Genomic DNA, 22,216 nt, shown 5'->3' on the forward strand with positions numbered 1-22,216 from the left:
TATTTATAACATTGTAGTCATTGGTGAATTGCTGCATTATGAAAAAAAAAAAAAAAAAAAAAAAAAATATTCTTGGGCATGCGCATATATTACCAAATAATTAACTTCATGTGGTGGAATTTTTTTTTTTGCTATGAATCACTTTAATTATGTTTGTTTCGGTACACGCGTTACTAAATGCTTCATCATTTTATGTTTTTTTATTTGAATAGTATAGTATACTATACCATATAGTATAGTATTGTGTATAGGGGAAGTGGTAGCTCAGTAGTAAGGCTCTGGGTTACTGATCGGAAGGTCGAGGGGTTCGAGACCCATCATCGCCTTGCTGCCTTGGACCCTTCGCTGGAATATGTGATGTGTTGTAATGTACATGTAACAAGTAGAAAGCACTTTTACCCCTTTAATTCTTGTTATGGGATTGGAGCCAGAACTGGCTCAGTGTTGCTGGTTGCTCAAAACAATGTAATAGTGCTCATTATTATCCTGCAAACTCATAACAATCTTAATCCAATAGAGTCTTCTGTTTACATACCCACTGAAATAATCAGACTGCCCAAACCATATAATGACCCAACTGCAAAATGTATTAAATGCTACAGTTATGAATCACTCTCTCTCTCTTTTTTTTTAACCCAGCAGTTTCAGCACCAGGTGCTGTCATGGAACAATGATGGTGCCGAACTCCGGCTTCTTTTTCCAGTCTAATAACTGATCACTTTTGTGTTTTGATCTGTTCGTAACAGCCTATGGGGAACCTGTGTGTCAGCCCGGCACCAGGAGCTAGCAGAGCTGCAGTAATTAGAGGACGACGGTCCTGGCTGCTTGTATTGTGAGAACAAGTCTCTAACCTTTTCTCCCTCACCTGCGAGAGGGAAAAAAAAACATCTTGCCGTATACATAGGCAGCAAAGGAACGGGGGAGCTGTCAAAGCCAGCTCGGTGCTTTCATATAAGGACCGGTGGCATAAACACCAAGTCCAATCAAGCTCAACTCGCTCGAACCTTAAACAAAGTTGGAGGAACATTTTTCCTTTCTCCCTAGGTGACATTTCGTCTGCCTGTTCCTGCTTTCACTGGCGGCCTGTGTGGCGAGAGCTGAGGGAGGAGACAGCTGTTACATGCGGTAGGACTATTAACGAGAGAGCACAAGCCCAACGTGCCACGTGTAGATGCGCACACACGCTTTTACGTTTAACAAAGATAAAAGTGCTGGATTAACAGGAGACGAACACTCACGCATCATCACATACTCTCTCTCTCTCTCTCTCTCTCTCTCTCTCTCTCTCTCTCTCTCTCTCTCTCTCTCTCTCTCTCTCTCTCTCTCTCCCTCGTTCTCTTACAGTTCGGTTCAACGGTGCTTTAATGGATGTTTAGAATTGCCAAAGTAGAGGAATTGCAGGGCATTTAGATTAAACTTATATTTATACAAATCAGTTACATATATATTAATAATATATATAATAATATAATATATATTATATCTACATACACGTTACAAACATAATCAGACAAACAAACCGACCAAAAAAGATACCATAAAAAAATAACAAAAAACCTGGCATGTACATATATTAACATGTTATGTGGTGAATATTCATGGTGTGTTTAGGACACTGTGTGTCTCACTCTATCTCTTGTAGCTCTCACCATATCATAGTCTGCAATGAGTGTTGTATTTGTCCTTATCCTAAAAAGGTCTTTTGTTACTCTTCACCTAGAAAGGTGTAGAGATTAACAATTTTTTGTCATTTTCCAGTGAAGATGTTTCTATCTTGTTGGTATTTTTTTTGCAGTGAAAGATAATGTGCAGCTCAATTTTGAACCTCAACACTGATACTGTTTTCTAGGCAAACAGATTCTTTATGTCCAGATTGGTCAGCATCTTCTCTGCTTTATACTATATCTCTTAAAGTGTTTAGGGCAATCAGCAGTCTAATCTGGACTGGGATTTGGTCAGACTGTCCTAGTGCTCCAAATACACTCTTCTCATCTGTTTGGTAATTTGGTTGACTCTTATTGGATTTTGCTAAGCAGTGCTGGTCTGAGAATGTTGTATGTTAGGGGGTTAGTGTGTTAGTAAGTCTCAGGTCCAGCTGACAAAGTGGACAGGAGTTAAAACCCAGAGATCTCCTGGGTTTTCAGTGCTTCATGCTGCGGTGTGTTTTTGTTACTTGATTTAAAGGTACTTCCAAATGTTTTGCACTCTATTTAATGTACAGGTATACTCATTGGGAATCGGTCTTATTCCGGCCTGCACACTCTGAACCCGGATGAGTTGAGTTTACTTAAAAAAAGTGGAGGGAAACAGTTTTTTTTTACTTAAAAAAAAAGTCACACTTGTGTGAACATAACTTAAATTTTTTAAGTCATTTGAACAGACTAAATGCTTTTGATTATCTTATTCTGTCACATTACTTCACTTATCTTTTTACTTACATTAAATCATATAAAAAAAAAGCAAACAAGAATTTTTTTTTTTAAGTTTAAAACAAGTCTGCCAATGTTTTTTTTTTTCACACCAAAAAGAAGAGTCCACCTTTCCTAATTAAAGAAATACCTGCTGGACCATGCTTTTTAAACATCTTTTGTTTCTATTTTTTTATAGTTCAATTGCAGGGCATAAATCAGTCCAAAAAGAAGACAGAAGGCCTGAGGCATGTTGTCCAGTTCCATCACTAAATTAATTTTCAAAATGATGTACAGTCAAGAAAGGTTTAGTTGTGGACTTTGTGGGTCAAAACAGAGGATTCCTACTGGAATTTCTGATATTGTTCATGTCAATGACACCCAAGAACAAAGAAAAAAACATATTGACAATATTACATTATCATGCCAGTTATTTAATTCTGTTTTGTCTACAATGTACATGTACTTAACGTTATAAAACATGGTTACATTAGTTTGAATTCACTCCACAGATTTACTAAACTGTTGTCGTCCTGTTGCACTGTTCGCTCCTCTGGAAGCACAATGCTTACAATCAGTCCCTTGATGGGAAAAAGCGAGAACAATGACCAGACAAATAAAAAAGCCGAGCTCGAAATCTTGCAGGTTAAAAGACAAAATGTCCTAAATTGTTTAAAATAATGTCTTTTGTATATCCGTAAACATGTTTTTGATGAAGAAAAAGAGAATAAACCAAATTAATAGACAAATTATGTCTGCTGAATTCGCCTTTCAGGTGTTCAAGAGGTACCCATGCATGAGTAAAATACTGAAACACTACTTGAAACTACTTGAAATGTTTTTCGGTACTCACAAACAGCCTCTCGGTGAAAAATAAAAACAAACTCACTAAAACTTTTATAACCTAACTACTCACTAAAAACCCTTAGCAAGCACATGCAAATGAAAATGGCATCATCTCACTTTGCAATGGCTGACCAGTGTGGGGTTGGTGGGGGGGGTTGTGGTTAATACAAAACGTATTTTTTTTTAATCAGTTAAACCTAAAGTTCTTCACACATTCAAATATGTCTACAGAAGCAGTAGAATTTTTTGAGTGATACACTCAATCGTAAATCGTAAATCATTTCAATATTTTACATTTAAATTGATTAATTAGATTAGATATAAAATCCTTGTTAACACTTCATTTACTGGTTGGTGTTTTTCTTTGAACGTTTAGAACATTTCTATGAAATTTTGCAAACAATAACTCTGTAGGATGTTTATCCCATCTAGTGTAGTCATGTATACCCTGTGGACGCCAGACCTCACATGCATCACATCCAGACATCAAAAATTAAACACCATATTTTAATCAGAATGTCTATTTTGTAGAATTTGTTGTTGATTGTGCTTTTTGTCTCTTCATGCATTCACACTTAGATCAAAACTTCCTGATGCGGTAGTTTTCACTCCTAGGTATTCGTAGTGTAGGGAGTGCTTACTCTCTCTCTCTCTCTCTCTCTCTCTCTCTCTCTCTTTCTCTCTCTCTCTCTCTCTCTCTCTCTCTCTCTCTCTCTCTCTCTCTCTCTCTCTCTCTCTCTCTGCATATTATCTGCTGTCCTAAGCAAATCACAAGTTTATAGTAATCAGCACTTGTTAAAGTTGAGGGGATGTTTATTTGGCATACTTGAAAACTTGAAGTGTAACCAACATAGGAAATTCCCTGGAGTTAAAACGTAAAAATATTAACTATGAATAAATAAAGCTAATTTTGGAATAAAAAAATCTTATAATCATTGGAAAAATGCTGTGGTAGAACAGAAATCAAACTGTCTAAACACGCAAATTTCAGCAATTTGTGTATGTGTGTACAATATTACCAGTAGATATTCTCGCAAAGCATGTAAATGAATTCCATATACAACTGACAGCGAGAATCACACACGATCTCCTGATCAGCGCACACCAAATAGTAAAAATCCCTTATGTGGTCCTTCGAGCTAGATAGGAAACCTTCCTAGCATTTCGAGCCGGATAGGAAAGCTTACTAACATATATATTAAATCTACATGGAAATTTGTATCATGAGAGTACAAATTGGGTTGAATCCATTAGGTTTGTATGTTTGTACTAGAGAAAGCTGAAATTTGAGGCAAAACCAATCCACCCAAATAACCAATAAACAAACCAACAAACAAACAAATAACTAGTCTCATGCAAATGACTCAAATTCCTGAGCAAGAACAGCACCTAAAAGCCATTCAAATAAAATTTCAATAGATCTGAATCTTTGGGTTTGGATAAAAAAAATAGCAACACCATTTCAGCCTTGAATATGTAGTATAATCTTTACATGTTTCAATTGACCCCTCACCACACCCCAAAAAAAAAAAGAAAAAGAAAAATTAATAATAATCACTTGCCAAACAGTAAATAAATTTTTGTGAATTTGCCTTTAATAGGCAGTCTTTTCTTTAAAAAAAACACCCCCAGCTGAAGCAACAAAAGCTGAAACAAAACGAAGGCCTCTTGATCATTGATCATTTAAAGCTGGTGCTCTTGGCCCTCTGCGTTGGAAACCCCTCCCCGATGATAGATGATCTCTTTTTAGCCACCAGTTAACATACACTATTATCTCCGCATTTAAACCTGATGATATAATTGATTCGCAAATTGATTTATCGATGTTAATTCAAGTGTTTCACAAATTAATCACATTACAGAAATTAATTCACAATATTTTATGAGCTGCTGTGTGATTAACTAATGGTATGAATTAATCAAGTTTAATAAGAATTCAAACAGTGTGGTTCAACCAATTTGTCACTTGGTTAAAAGCCGGGTGACCGGCGAGGGTTGATTTATGACACACCTCCTTTACTGTACTGTAGGGGTAGAATAATGCCCTCTCGTGCCTGGAACTTCTGTATTGCTATACTACACGTTACTCATAGGAGACATGTAAAGAAAGTCATTTTATGTTTTGCAGGTCCATGTTTTTCTTTCTTTTTTTTATGCAAAAGTTTAGATTTAGATCCAGTTTTGCACTGACCGAAAGTTGATGTAGAACAATGCTGCTTATTAGGTTGACCACAGCATGCACGGTGCAATGAATTGTGTTCTTAAAAATAAAATCTGATGTCGGTCCAAAATACGACCCCTAAATATGTACATAAATTCTACCTAAAAGCATCGGATGTGAGCAATATGTATTTTTATATCCAAAGTGGATGTAAATACATGTGTTTTTTTTATTTTATTTCTCTACTTCAATGGTCAGTACTGAGGCTATAATTGTTTCAAACCCCCCTGAGACCTTGTTAAGAAGTTCATTAGCGCCTGCCCTGAGTCTTTTAAAGTATTGATCACGCGAGAGATTGTAAAAATAACTCCCGCTATAAGGCAGTCGTCCGTGGCGATAGCAACATAAATTATTTAAAAAGGGCACATTGGCTGTGGCCATGAAGCCATCAATCATGAGATATGGTCATGACAAAAAGGCTGAAGCTTCATAGAGTGTCCTCTCTGGCCCCTGCTGCAGTCCTATCAGGCAGGTGAGAGAGAGAGAGAGAGAGAGAAGGAGAGAGAGAGAGAGAGAGAGATGGAGGTGCAGAGGAAGAGAGGGTGACCCAGTGTCATTCACATTGTGGCTGCTCCCTTTGAACGCCCAGTTTCCCCTCTTCGGCTCAGGATGGAACAGCCAAATGGATTCTGTGCTTAGCGCTGCCCCCCTCTGAGCTAGCGCTTCAATTTGTCTAACAATGAAAGTGGCAGGAGGATTTTACCCAAAAGAAGAAATAACAATAACGGGGTGGGGGATGAATTTTTTATGAAATGCTTGAATTGAGTTGCAAGAGGTGCCATTCGTATTCATAAACAGACTTGAGAGATTCCTGCTCAATAAAAAAGTGACCCTGGGAATCAATTCGACCATATGAACTGGACGCAATTGTGCTACCGACAGGGAACCAGGCACTAATCCGAAATGTATTGATGTATGGATTTCGCTGTGCAGACCAGGTGATTCATTGCAAAACATCCACACAAATTGACAATGATCATTTCAAATCATAGAAAGCAGCTCTTATATTTTAATGCACCATATTTTACCTCATCGATGAAACACACCTCATCTCCCTGAGGCTTTGTAGTGTAGGTGCTGTACCTACTACACCTTATTAATCCCTCGAGCACCAAAGCAAAAACTCGAGCACCAAAGCAAGCGTCAAGTGAGAGCAAAGGGATCTAAAGCCAGTTTATTAAAACGCTCGTGAGAGGTGGTGCCTTAAATGATGACTGTATTGAAATCTCATCCAGCAGGAAAAAAAAACCTTTTTGTTATGAGTGGATCCAAGAGTGGTGGAGGCGTCTTTGAGTTTGACACCCGAACTTTGATTAATAATTGATTAAAAGATTCCTTGGAGCATCAAAGGACGGAAGAGGAGCTTCTCTCTCCCGTGGATGAGAGCACAGTCAAACGCCACTTTGTTGTTTGAAAATGCTCTCTGAGGTCTGTGGACACTGCATGCTTTTTTTTTTTTTTTTTTTGAAAGAGGGGAACGGAGAGAGGTGGGAAGAAAGCGAACTAACAAAGTGGCTTTAAGAGTTGACTGGGTCACACACACTGAGAGGAGCAGGACCTCCTCTGGATGTTACTTCCGGTAGTACAATGGCTTCCAACATGGCTTTATGTAGGCACTGGTTAAAGAACAAATCCACTGTTTTAACATTTTAAGCATGTGAACTTCGTTCCAGCTTTCACAGCTCAGGTAAATTTAGCATACCTTAAAGCTACTGAAAAACATTTCATTCCATAACAATCAGCAACTATTGTACACACATTAACCTTATACACACACACACACACATATGGCCTGGTTATCCTGTTTGTGGATCAGCATGTTCTTGACACATTGTCAAGTGTTTTGGATTATATGCAAGGCCTTTTTTGAAGCTGTTTATCCTTTATATGTATCTGTCTCAGTCATTGTGTCATGAGAGACACCAGTATAGTGTGCACAAGAATGTTTTGTTAAACTTGATTCAATCTATTTTGTCTGATTATCATATTTTTGTTCATGCTTGCAAGAATGATTACATACCCATTTGTTCATATTTAAAAAAACAACATCAAAATTCATTGTATGTGTAGGTTAAATGTAATTGAATTGCAAAAAAACACAAGTCTGTGTATGTACTCGTTTGCCCCTATGGTTATTTGCACACAATAGATGAAATAACTGTAAATCTTTCCATAGGCTTTATTTTGTGTTCCGAAAATCAATGCAAATTGTCACACATGTAACTACACCACTACATCTTTCTTCCCTAAACCTATGTTTGGAGGAAATGCCCATAGCTGCATTCTGGGTATGGATAATACAGGATCCCTGGAACACTGGCATGAGATGGAAACACTCTATGAACAGCCTTTTCTTCATTGGAAAGTGAGAGCAAACCATGGAACCAGTAACACAAGCCATTGAGCTGCGATGCAGTGGCATTCACTGTGTCACAATGCATATGTATGTGTTAGGATGAATACTCTTTACAATGTGTACAATATTCAGGTAATATTTTCTATAGCAGCAGAATGTGAAGGTGCTATGCTGATCCCATTAAAACCATGGTTTCCTTAATGTTTTCTATGCAGTATTCATCACTACCATGATAAAATAACCATGAAGTCTATATAATAAATGCATTAGGGAATGCATTCAATTATCGTTCATCTTGAAGATTCAAGAGTCTAAAGAACAGTGAAGGATAAACAGAGCTGTGTAAATACATACCTAAAGCTACAATCGCCATGAGCAGATTTGCACCCTAGTGTACATAAGTGAACTCTATTGATTAGACATTTAAAGTTACCTAGATGAGTATGGGTTCCCTTTTGAGCGACAAAGAGACAGATTTCTGATATTTAAATTATATTTGTTGTCTTTTTATTTTTGTAAAACTGCTTTGGGACAATGTTTATTGTAAAATCCCTATACAAGTACAATTAATTTTACAATTAAATACCTCTAAAGCCTTGAAGATCATTACAGGAGCATGTTGTACTTCATCCTGATTAGTTTTATTGATGATGGCTGTAGCAGACACAAATCTAGACCTGATGTGACATTAAATAATGTCCTGGTAAAATACAGAAAATGTATTAAGACACAGAAGGCAGTATATTTTATTTGAATATATACAGTGCACTGTGTGGCACTTGACTTTTTTCTAACATTTCTTGTCAGCACCTGCTGTGTGGACCTGCAGATCTCAGGCTGTGCTGGTGGAGGTGGTGTCTGGTCCAGACTGGAGTCAGTGAGGAGGCTCAGTGTTGGCTAACACACTCGGATGGCACCCTGTAGGTCCTTCTAGGCGTTTCTATCGTTCAGACATCAGCCCGGTACATGCTGTGGACATGTTAGAGGAGCAGAGCTCGACAGAATAGACGCAAGGGGTGACATCTGGGATTGTAATAATAAGGAACAATTGTGTGGTGTTTCAAAGAAGTATTGAGTGTCCGTATGCAGATATGGTCAGCACACCATTGGTAATTTGGGGGAATTTTTTCCAGTGGGATATTCAGTGACTAAAACTGAGACTTATCTTGAAATAGGCAACATACTGTATATATTTTTTTATTATTAGTTTTGTAGTAAAAAAAAACAAACAAAAAAAACAATAAAGTTTCTTTTAATATAATGCCAATATGATGTGCTACCCAAGTGCTGAAAGTCTGAGTATCAGCTGATACCAATTCCCATCTAATATTGATTTCTTTAAAGCTACTAAGCTTTTATTTTCTTCACACAAAAATGAGTTACACTATTAAATAGAGTATGATTAATACACTTATGTTTAAATCTGATTAAATCAATCCCAACAATATTTCTCTGTATATGTCAACATTCCGAGTTCAAAAACCTACAGTACATTTATATTACATATCAAAATTCCAATATTTGCATTTTGCCATTACAGAATCCGGTCCCAAATATCTGATATGTTTTCTCTGATATCCATTCCAACATTTTTTCATTTTTTAACCCAATACAGTTACTGAGTATCAGTATTGGCATTTAGTAGTCATGCAAGACCTAGTGTACATCACTGATTCTTGCAATCAAACACACACCTGCTTCCACCAGAGGTTTATTTTCTCCCCAAGAACTAATTTTCTTAGCTAATTAAAAACCCACCAGAACCATCATCTATTGAGTTAGTACACAAGACAAAATATCAGCATTCTAACAATAGTCCCTCATCCAGCAGAGCTCACCTAGTGCGTCCAGCCACACTGTAGTATGAGTGACAGCTCTAGGAGGTGGGGTAGACCCCCCTCTGGCTACTCTCCATATGAGATCTCCATAAGCACAAGACTTCAGCCTGGACCCCCGCCAGGAAGAGCCAGACTCCTCTATTTCTGACTGCCTTGACCCCTGACACTGCCAGTTTGTGCTTTGCCGAGCTGCGAGATCATAGACAAGATTCCTGCTCCAAATAAAGCATAGGGGGTAAAATTGAAGTGGCAGAGGCTTCAGCATCGATCTCCGGGACTCCGTCCATGAGGACCTAATCCTAGTCAAGATTACCAGAGAAGGCAGTGCGCATACTGTTTACTAGTCAATTACATTTCTCCTATCTGCCTCCTGTTTAGCGTAAGCTATTTCCTCCATGGTGTGTACAGTTATCTTGCAGCTCATATCCACACTGGCCACTCGCTTGAAATTTGTAAATGAAGAGGTCTGCCTTGGCCCACCTCAGCTTCTCTCTCTGTCTCTTTCTCTTTCTGTCTGCAGGACGATTATGCACTGAATATGGAAAGCACATTTTTTATTTTTGCCATTTGTGTGTGAAGGACTCGCCCGGTCCACTACATATCTCTGCTTGCATGCTGCATATGTGATATTGAATAACCTTCCTAGTGAATAATGTTTGGCCCATCTTGAGGGACCATTACAAATAGGTGTAAAATAGTGTGTATGAGGGGTAACAGCAAAGAAGGCAGGAGTTATACAAGGTCACATACAGTCACAGAGGACATCCTTAATGCAAAACACAATGCACTCACATATAATACACTTTTCTGGGATGATGTCAAAACTTTTACTGGTTTCTCTGGAAAGGTTAATCATATATACACACACACACACACACACACACACACACACATATATATATATATATATATATATATATATATATATATATATATATATATATATATATATATATATATATATATATATATATATATATATATATATATATGAAATTAACCATATACTTTAATGCAATCTGACTAATATTGTGAAGGTCCCACTTGAGCCACCAGAACAGCTCTGATTTAGCAAGAATTTTACTCCTCAAGAATGTTGAAGGTGTTCTGTGAGGTTTGGAACCTAGATGTTAGCAGTGGGGCTTTCATGGATGGTACTTCATGGATTGATCCAACTGAAGTCAACACCTTGATTTATTTTTTTATGTTCCTTAAAACTTGCCTTCATTCCACACATTCATCAGTGAGCCTTGGCTGCCCATGACCTTTTCTTCCTGGTCCACCAGGTGTCCTTCTTAGAATTCCGTTTTGTAGATAGTAACCGCTGGGTATGTTTTTCTATTTATGCTAGATCAACAGTTTCTAAAAAAAAAAGAGTCATATTTATGATTAGTACTTGTAATATTCTTCAACACATATAACACTTTTAGCAGTTTTCTTCATTTGCTGGATGAAAGTTAGTCTAAAACTCAGTCACTGCTCTTTATTAGTTTTCATTCATTCATTTCTCCCCACATTAGCACATATTGAACGAAGTATTCCTTTAAGGTGTAATTTAATGGAACCGCTCTTTAATTCTCCGATTTTTTTTTTCTTTATGGAGATTTGACGTGCAAAGTCCGTCGAGCAGAGGAGCAAAGCAATTAAACTGAGACTACCGAGACTATGGGATTTTTAATTTAGCTCGGGAGTTGATAAATATTCAAGTCCCATTTTAGCATAGCAGAATAGGAGCAGATGTTCTTTCTGAAAGCAAACCTAATAACATTTGTTCCTTTTGTCCACACACAACCTACATGTCACGTTGGTCAAACAGACTGCTAAATAGTGCTAAGATAGCAATAAAAAATTTTTTTTAAAGATTTGTTTGTAATTTATTAATAAATAGGTGCTTATCGAAGGCACAATCAAAATGGACATTGACATCATGGTTTGGGAAAAACTATGTTATAATATTAATCCTGATTTTATAGAAAAATAAAAGAATGCATAGATGCATAATACATAATTAATTAATAGAACAGGCTCTTAGAGACTGTAGTGGTGTTCATGGCTTATGAGACTAACAAAGAGTGTGTCTCTTAGTGACAGCGGCTGTAGACGTTCATCTGCCCCTTTTGCTTTCTTGACACACTATGTGGCCCCATGGGAGATTATCATGAACGGCACTTCATACATGCTGCCAGAGGGGATGATGGGAGATAAACAGTGCTCTGGTGTCCTGGGGAAGGCCCTAGGCCTCTTAATACACATGCTTTAATTCAGCATGCTTTGGCTCGCATTGAGGCTTACATGGGTTTTTTTTTTTAGCTCCACAGGATGACTAGATGTAATGGGATTTTATAAAATAAAACCTGACAAAAAATGGTCCAATGGGGTTATTGACCATGACATTATGGATGGTTCAGATTTGACAGATTCTGTTATTTCAGTTTTAAAAACAGTTACAGAAAGTGTATTATATTATGTATGAATTAATTATAAATTAAAAAAATTTCCATTGATGTTCTGTATACAGAAGAACTAGACTCAGTTGCAGAATTGGGACAAGCCTCAAGTATCCTCCCGGAAAGAGCATGCATGGTTATGAGGCTCAACCTTCATGTCGTCACCTCATCCTAAAACAGATCTAAGTCATCAGAGTCATATGAACCTGTAAAAATTGTACAAAACAGTGTGTGGGGGTGTAATTTAAAACAGGCGCCTTGCAAATTTTCTGTTTAATTACATGGCAACAGGTAAGTTTTACATGTGTACTGCAGACATCCACTAGAGGCCCTCAGAGACAATTTGGCTTAACTTGTCCTTGTAACAATGTCCACCTGTATTTATATGTATTATTGATTGGTAATAATATAATTGTTTGTCTGAGTGGGGGGGGGGGGGGGGAACCATATATGGGGAACATATACCGCAATGGGTTTAAAGCATTTCTTTGTTCATCTTTAGTATTTGTCTGGTCAGTGTTGTAGTAGAAAATGTTGCAGGCAAGTACAGGCAAAGATTAAAGGTATATATTTGAAATTTAAATCTGGATGTTGTCAGGGATTCACCCTGCCACGCCCCCCTCTATAGCAGTCACGCTGCTTTCCGTGATTACCGACAGCTGTGGCTCATTAAAGATCAGACTACTTAAACTCACGTTCTTGAGTCACAGGCTGCCGGTCGTTGCATTGTCATGCTGGAAAATCGCGTGGCTGCTCGAACGCCGGCATTATCTCTGCCGATGGCTTTGCTTACTTTGGATTATGCTTTGGACATTAGCGCTCATGATGGCTAACTCGTTTCGAGCGGATGTCTTTGTTTGTTGTTTTCCTCGGCTTGTGAGTGTTTTGTTTTTTACTAGGCAATAAAGACAATGATCGGACTATATCTGCTTCCGCGTCAGCAGCCTGACAGATGTAGTGTTTTCTAGTTCAGTGACGGATAAATGTGTGGCAGGCAACAGACTTTTAGAACAGTTTTTCGTGGACTTGCTACAGGAACACACCTCTCTCTCTCTCTCTCTCTCTCTCTCTCTCTCTCTCTCTCTCTCTCTCTCTAGGCTTCTGTTTCTCTATTTTTTCTTCACTCTTCTCCTCAATGAAACTGAGAACACTCATTAGTCAAAAACCATAATCAGGTGTGTACTCATTTCCTCCAGCTCCACCCTTTATTCACTTGATTGCTTGACCACACCTCCTCTCTCACATAGGATAGTTCTGAAAAGATGCTTTGTGACATTGTCCATTTTTAAAAATGCTATCCAAATAAAAAAATATATATAACTAAGTGTAAATCTTTTGCTTCTATGCAATTCAATATAATTTTGATTCACAGGGAGGCTGTTGAATGTTTGACTATACTGTATAAGGGGTGAAAAAACGATAGCTTATTGTTCTTTAGTTAAATCTGGCCAAAATGTGGCTTGAATACCAGAGGAAAACTAAAAATTATTGTTGGATGAAATGGATTTGTAAAGATTTTTCTATTTTAAGCTAGAATTATTTACATTTTGGCATTTATGATATTAAAACTTGGTCTTTTATTACATGCGTGTAGTGATTTTTGCAACAAAAAAAAAAAAAAGAAAAATTTATGCTGAGGTGTATGAGAAATTATAATGGCTGATACTCAAGTTTTAGTATTTGTAACAGATATAGTTTTGGTATCTGTATTGTACCACCTTTACCTGACTATATAAACTTACTGAACTTATTATACTGAACCTGAATGTGATTTGCATGTACTGATTGAGATTTGACTATTTGACTACATTTGATAGATAGATAGATAGATAGATAGATAGATAGATAGATAGATAGATAGATAGATAGATAGATAGATAGATAGATAGATAGATAGATAGATAGGAAAGCATTCTCTCACACATGCCATGTTGAGACCAATTATGAACTAGAATGATATAGCTGAGGTTGAAGAACTGTTCTTTTCAAGTTTATTTTCTTCCATTGTTGTCCAAATGTTCATATAATAATCAAAATTATAATAACATACATCTATATATCTGTGGTGCACTAAACAGATCCAGATGCATTGGCATTGCAAATGTACATGGTCTAAAATAAGTTAAAGTTTAAATAGCCTTCTGTAATTGACAGAAACAGGCATGGCAACCTGAGAGATGGTTGCTTGTTTAGTGTGACTGCTTTAGGAGTCAGTCTGCTATTTCTCTCACAGGGGTGAAGGTCACAAGTGTGTATTTCTGAATAGAGAGAAGCCTGAACCCACACAATTCATTATTAATGCTTGAATATTCCCGCATAACTGTTGTGATTATACTGGGAGGGAGGAGGTCAGTGCTGGAAAAGAGGGAATAAATGAAATGAAGCACTCCTCTCTTTTTCTCTCTCTCTCTCTCTCTCTCTCTCTCTCTCTCTCTCTCTCTCTCTCTCTCTCTCTCTCTCTCTCTCTCTCTCTCTCTCTCTCTCTCTGTTTTGCTCTCTTTCTTTTTTGTCCCTGAGATTGATAAATGTAAATCTATCAGTGAGCGTGAATGGAGATAGAGAGACACCCTGCCATGCAGCCAGCTAATCTGCTTTGAGGGTTAATATTTCCATTATATGCTGCTTGATTTCGAAATTAAGTAGAAGTTAAGTTTTTTTCATGAAATTTCCACGCACCTTACGTCAGCATGCGAAATATGCATAGATAAATACGGATGGTGTTTTTTTTTTTCCTTTTTTTTTTACCAAAATAAAAAAGGGGCACGACAGCAACTTTGTGATCGATTTTTTTTTTCTTTCAAGAAAAGATTGAAGAGAAAGCAATGATGCTTAATAAAGATCTAGAGTAGCAGTATTTTTTCATCGTCCTTATCTCTGAGGGTTTCAATTCATCTTTCTATGAAAAAAAAATGTTTAAGTGCTTCCCAACCCTCACGAGAGGCTTTTGTGTGGAAGTCTGTACTTTTTTCCCCCTTTATTTTACAGAGAATCATAATCAAGTCTGGTGCATACACACCGAGGTGGTAGACTCTTTCTACTGCTCATCCCTGAGTAAACCGACTGGCAAACATTGACAAGCCTTTTCCCTCATGGCACTGCTTTATATTAGACAAATCTAACTGACACCAGCGTTTTCTGCACAGAGAAAGAAAGAGACTGGAGGAAATGCAGCAGGCTGGATACCTCGGCTCATTAAATTGAATTGCATATTGTGCGACGTGGTTAGGTATACACACAGATATGAATGATAAACACAAGATATGAACCTGCTGGAGAAACAGAAAGAGAAACAGCAGCATGATTGTCTCTTAACTTATAGAAAGGCCTTGATAATATTATCCGTATTTAACCGATCTGGCAATAACAGGTCTCTGGGTGAAGATTTGTTTTTATGCTGTCCAAGTGCCAAAGTATCAGTAAATCCAAACTCATTGAGGAAACTTTATCAGATCTTAACCTCCACTTTTTTGGGAAGGCTTTTCACCAGATTTAGAGGCATGGCTGTGGGAATTTATTCAGCTATTGTTGGATCATCCAGTCATTATTAAGATCAGGCATTGATGAGAGGTTTGGTGTCATTTGTTACAGTTCTTCTCCATGGTTTTCGGTAGGGATGGGGACAATGTCTGGGGGAGGGACAGTGTCATGCTGGAACAGGTCTGGGTCTCTTTCATCCAGTGGATAAACCTTTTTGATGGTATACGATAACAAGTACTATTGTGTGCTTCGAACTTTTTTGCATTGCATACGACTATAATAATGATCATGTGTCTACAAGTATGTAAACTGAAGCTAAGCGTCATTAGTACAACTTACCTGCGAATATATAATAATGTTTATAAAACCTCTGTAAGCATGTAAAGAGTTCGTAACCTGTTATAGTTGCATATACTAACAAAGAAAGAGAATCAAAGACAGCAACAACCATTAGAGACAAATGTGAGACTTAAATAACTTTCTTTCGGCTTCTCCCATTAGGGGTCGCCACAGCGGACCATCCGCATGTTTGATTTGGGACATGTTTTTACGCTGGATGCCCTTTCTAACATAACCCTCCCCATTTATCCAGGGTTGGGACCGGCACTAGGGCTTGTGCAACCCTAATGGCTAGGTTCCCTGACCGTGGATCGAACCCGGGTCGCAGCAGTGAGAGTGCCGCATCCTAACCACTAGACCACCAGGTAACCCCAAATGTGAGACTTAAATAGGCATGCTAATTAAGGGTGACAAGGAACAAGTGGGAGTGATCAGTTACATGCAAGTCATTTAAAAGACAGGGACTGATGCGAGATGTAGTTTCTGTCTATAATACTGACCAATAGCAACATTATAAAATCTAGCTTTAACGAGATAGTGGTATATTTCATCTGAATATCAAACTTGGTAAAAACAGAAGAAAAAAAAAACGTTATCATGCATTTATTTGTGTATTTTGTCCTTCAGGTTGATTTGATAAAATGATTTTCCTTAAATCTTTAAGTATATTTCACATCAGCCTTCTCTTCTCACTAAGGTCATGTGACAAATATATTATTGAGATTGTAAGAATTTTAAGGCAGAGATCAGATCTCTGTAGTGTTTCAGTGTGTAATCACTTGACATGCATGAATCAACTGTCTGGGTTAGAAAGAAATCAGCCACGGCTTCTCTTCGTAGCATTCAGTGCATTTCTCTTACTGAAAAGTTTTTTTTTTCTTGCTGATGAAAAATGACATCAAACTGATGTCTTTTTTATCTTCGCAATGCTAGTTCGTGTACACCAGCTGCCTGTGTGTCTCCTTCTTCAGGCATTTGTTTTCATGAAATTCATGCATCTATAACAGATTATGAAAAATGTTTGACAGCATTAGCCCAACCCTGCTCACGGAACACATGAAGTATTGTACAAGCTTCATCATCTTTTTTTCTTAAAGATCAGGGGAATAATAAAAACTCTTCTCAATCATTTGAAGATCAGGGCTCTGTGCTGAACACTGGAGATCTTCTACTCCAACCTTAGCACACAATGTCTTCATGGGGTAATTTTGTGCACAGGGATACTGTCATGCTGGAACAGTTTTGGGGCTTTATCTTACATTGAATGTAAACTGTAATGCTGTAGCATTGAACTTTGTGGTATCGGTTTGGCATCACACATCGCTGTAATAATTAGGTGTTCATAAAGATTTGTAACACAGAAATTTTTCTTTTTTTTTTTTTTTTTTTTTTTTTTTTTAATGTAAGTACAATCCTAGAACTGAAAACGCATATAGGACGTTTTGGAGGACAAGGTGAGGGAGGCGAGATTGAGATGGTTTGGACATGAAGAATAGGAGAATGCTGAGCATGAAGCCACCAGGAAGGAGGAAAAGTGGAAGACCAAGGACGAGGTTTATGGATGTGGTGAAGGAAGACATGCAGGTAGTTGAAAGAGGCAGATTTAGAGGACAGAGTGGTATGGAGACGGATGATCCGCTGTGGAGACCCCTTATGGGAGAAGCCAAAAGAAGAAGAAGAAGATGAAGAAAAAGAAAAATCCTAGAAGAAAAATTAGAGGTAAAAAGCAAATCATTAGAATGTTGTTAATGTTCTCAGTACCACAGATGCTACCGAGAAACACATTTGCTAATTCTATAGTATATTCTATAATGTAGTCTATCATCATAATTATTTAAGAGAAAAATACTGCCTCAAAAAATGCTGAATTTACTGCTTGAGATGATTTATCCAGAAAATATCCAAAATCGTCTCCAAGATAAACCGTGATAATAATAATCCATTTTCAATATTTGTAACAGCTGGTTATTATTAATTCCTCATAGTTAATTTGTTTTTCACTCTTTTCTCCTGCGATTGTTCAGAATAGGAGCTACATGTGGGGTCTTTTTTTAAATGTATGCGGCCTGGACGTTGTTTACACACACACACACACACACACACACACACACACACACACACACACACACACACACACACGCTAGGTTAATTTCCAGTCCATCGCGCCTACTCCTCGTCACAGCAATGCGACCACGGCTACACTAACCCCGGGCTAGCGGCTGTCTCCGCTGATCCAAGCATTCCCCTAGTGGGGGACCAAAGGCCTGGGCATGCATCACATACACATACACACACACACACACACACACACACACACACACACACACACACACACACACACAAACAATAAAAAAACCTCCACATCTTTTCATTATGCTCTTTTTTTATTAAATACGTTTATTATACGAGTCAAATAATCAAAATATCCACATTGTCCACTCTTTCAGGTTGCTCTCTCCATCCTGCTTTTCCTTCATCCCACAAAAGAAGTTCTTTAAATCCTCATCGTCCAACAGCAGCATTACCAAACCTGAAAAAGGCTCGTTGAAAGCATCATTTTAAATACCAAACCCTAGTTTAAGTAATCGCCTGCGACTGGAGATGTAAGTGGCGTTTTTAAGTAGCTCTCTAATGGCTACGTCTGCCTTTTAGCCGGCTGCGAGCTATCTAGCAGACCTGTGATTATGAGTGTGAGGTGAGGAGGTGAGGTGCAGGGGTCAGTGCGTTAGACCCCCCTCTTCCTAGGGAATGCTACGTTAGTCGAGTGGCACACGCCTCCCAAACGGTGCTTCTTACTTCGTCTTTCTTCAGGTGGCATTTGGAAAGTTTTTTTGCTGGAAAAAAAAAAAAAACAGTCTTGTGTGTTTCATCTGGAGGTACATACGGATTTTATATCGTGTGATATGACTTATCTTATGAAGTTACCACGCAATCATATCAGACCTGAATGAAACTATAGGGCAAATGGGTAAATGGAAACAAATAAAAAACAAAATGGCCGCATAGATTTGGAATGCTATTGATGTTTGTTTCTTGAAGAGCAAAAACAACAACAAAAAATAGGAAGCGTGCTGTCCCTGTGGCTGAGCTCGAACCCCGGCTGCCACTCCAGGCTGTATTTAATGAAAACATTGACTTGGACATTTTGGGGCTTTTTACATTAGCCAGACACGCTCATGCATGGTGCTTGGTGGATGTGGTATTATGTGAGGGGTTGAAGGTCACTGAGGAGGGAAGTGTTGTTAATTTCACAGGGTTAGGGAACTGAGGACTCGGCAGAATACAGATCACTTAGCACAGCCCTGCGGCCATCCTGCATCTCCCTGTTCCTTGTCCCTCTCTTTTCCCCTCTCTCTCTCTCTCTCTCTCTCTCTTTCTCTCTCTCTCTCTCTCTCTCTCTCTCTTTCTCTCTCTCTTTTTCTTTCTCACTCTCTCACACTCTTGCTCGCTCCCATTCACACTGTCTCACACTCTCTCAGTTGTCTTTCACTCCTGTTTTGTCCCCTGTCTCTATTTGTTAAGCACATGCTTTAGGCCAGCGAAGCATGGCAGAGGTGAACGGCAGAGGTGTTTGACATGGTGCCAAGAGAAGCTGACGCATACTCATGTGTCTCTCTATGCTCACCAATCCCTCACACGCTTTCCTTTCTTCTCTTCCTCTAGCCGCCCGTTTTCATTCGCATGTGTTTCTTGAGCGTTCCGTCATCTGTCTGCATGTCTTCCGCTTGGTTTTCGTTCTATCCACACACTTAAAACTCCTTAATCGTTTCCCCCGTGTTTGATCGTAGGCCTACAATCGACACCATCTTATTAGATTTATTTCCCACAAAAAGGCCTTATTATTTGCCCAAACGCAAAAGAAATGAAAATGAGTGTCATTTACAATTGAATAATGGAGTGTCTCTAAGCCCCTAATTTGATTAAGGATGTGGAAATAGAGGGCAGAGACTCTCTTGTAGGATTACATCACAAACATGCCTCCTCTAATTGGCGCACGTCGCCGGCAAATTTGCATACGGATTCCGCTTTAATGTTGAACCGTCCGTTAATCCGATCCACCCCGGTGTCTGCTGTTCCAGGGTTCCTCGCGCAGTCGCTCCGCACGCCATAATTCCACGAGCGTTTTAACTCCGGCAGATAAAGAAAATGACAATTTTAGAGGCCCCTGACTGTTAGCACAGGCAAAGCTTTTTAGTCATGGTGAAAGTATCATCCTTTTTCATCTGCTAAAGCAGTGCGTGAATCCTTGCTTTAAGGGATTCTGCTTATCCCCTTCACTTTTCCAGCTAATCTAAACCAGGAATAAGCGACATATTTCATACCCTCTGAGATATCTATCCATTAGAAATCGGTCTATATTCTTTTCTTTTTTTTAAATGATGAAAATCTCAAACTGTGGTGTGATTTTTTTATTTTTTTTTTAAAGAAAGATTTCTGTGTTGTCCATGCTGGAGAAAAGGTAGGCTATTACTTTATGCCATGTACAAATATTTCCCTCGCAGCTTTGAGTGAAATCTCCATGTTATTCATTTCAAATGCAACTGAAGGATTTGGTCAATATTTGCTTTAGGAGCATGCGAGTCCCCACACAAGGCCACAATACAAAAAAAACCTGCTCGATAGATAGACGGAGAATAAATAATAAGGGACTAAGCAGCGTCTGTGTTCTTAGTGGAGGTGCTTTTCATTACTTTTGGCTTTACATAGAGCAACTCGCCACTTTCTCCCCATCCTAAACACGTCCTTGATTTCTTTCTTTTTTTATACCCCCACACCCCCCTCTCTTGGAAAAGGTTATTGTTATTTATTCCTCTTTTCCTTTTTAATAAGCTCAATGTCGACTCGTTCCTCTTTACAGGCTCTTTCATTCTCTTCAGCGCAAATAAATGCCGACTTTATATCCATGAAATCTGGCGTCGACACAGATCTTTCTTTTGCATAAAAGCATGAAGAATGGAGCTAATATTAGTGCCATTAATCCAGATGCTGGAGAGAGACAGAGATGTGGGCAAAAAATTACTGAAGGAAGAAAAAGATGAAGAAAACTGAGAAATACAGAACCGAAGAGAAGTGAGAAGGAATGACATGTGACAGCTGTGACAGGACGAAACAATGTGTGTGGTGTGTGTGTGTGTGTGTGTGTGTGTATATGTATATATATATATATATATATATATATATATATATATATATATATACAGTGAGGAAAATAAGTATTTGAACACTCTGCTATTTTGCAAGTTCTCCCACTTAGAAATCATGGAGGGGTCTGAAATTGTCATCGTAGGTGCATGTCCACTGTGAGAGACATAATCTAAAAAAAAAAATCCAGAAATCACAATGTATGATTTTTAAACTATTTATTTGTATGATACAGCTGCAAATAAGTATTTGAACACCTGAGAAAGTCAATGTTAATATTTGGTACAGTAGCCTTTGTTTGCAATTAAAAAGGTCAAACGTTTCCTGTAGTTTTTCACCAGGTTTGCACACACTGCAGGAGGGATTTTGGCCCACTCTAGATCTTCTCTAGATCAGTCAGGTTTCTGGCCTGTCGCTGGGAAACACGGAGTTTGAGCTCCCTCCGAAGATTCTCTATTGGTTTAGGTCTGGAGACTGGCTAGGCCACGCCAGAACCTTGATATGCTTCTTACAGAGCCACTCCTTGGTTATCCTGGCTGTGTGCTTCGGGTCATTGTCATGTTGGAGGACCCAGCCTCGACCCATCTTCAATGCTCTAACTGAGGGAAGGAGGTTGTTCCCCAAAATCTCGCAATACATGGCCTCGGTCATCCTCTCCTTAATACAGTGCAGTTGCCCTGTCCCATGTGCAGAAAAACACCCCCAAAGCATGATGCTACCACCCCCATGCTTCACAGTAGGGATGGTGTTCTTGGGATGGTACTCATCATTCTTCTTCCTCCAAACACGTTTAGTGGAATTATGACCCAAAAGTTCTATTTTGGTCTCATCTGACCACATGACTTTCTCCCATGACTCCTCTGGATCATCCAAATGGTCATTGGCAAACTTAAGATGTGCCTGGACATGTGCTGGTTTAAGCAGGGGAACCTTCCGTGCCATGCATGATTTCAAACCATGACGTCTTAGTGTATTACCAACAGTAACCTTGGAAACGGTGCTCCCAGCTCTTTTCAGGTCATTGACCAGCTCCTCCCGTGTAGTTCTGGGCTGATTTCTCACCTTCCTCAGGATCATTGAGACCCTACGAGGTGAGATCTTGCATGGAGCCCCAGTCCGAGGGAGATTGACAGTCATGTTTA

At 38.6% G+C, this 22,216-nt stretch overlaps 1 long non-coding RNA gene across 1 annotated transcript in view; it reads left to right on the top strand.

The window, feature by feature from the left end:
• Positions 1-22,216, top strand: part of LOC310724078 — a 108,059-nt gene that overhangs the window by 35,938 nt on the left and 49,905 nt on the right. Inside the window, exon 3 of the long non-coding RNA XR_014532898.1 lies at positions 747-832. This is a non-coding gene — a long non-coding RNA (uncharacterized lncRNA). The remainder of the gene's footprint in view (positions 1-746; positions 833-22,216) is intronic.

Source organism: Silurus aristotelis (genome assembly GCF_946808225.1).
Source record: "Silurus aristotelis genome assembly, chromosome: 3".
NCBI lineage: Eukaryota > Metazoa > Chordata > Actinopteri > Siluriformes > Siluridae > Silurus > Silurus aristotelis.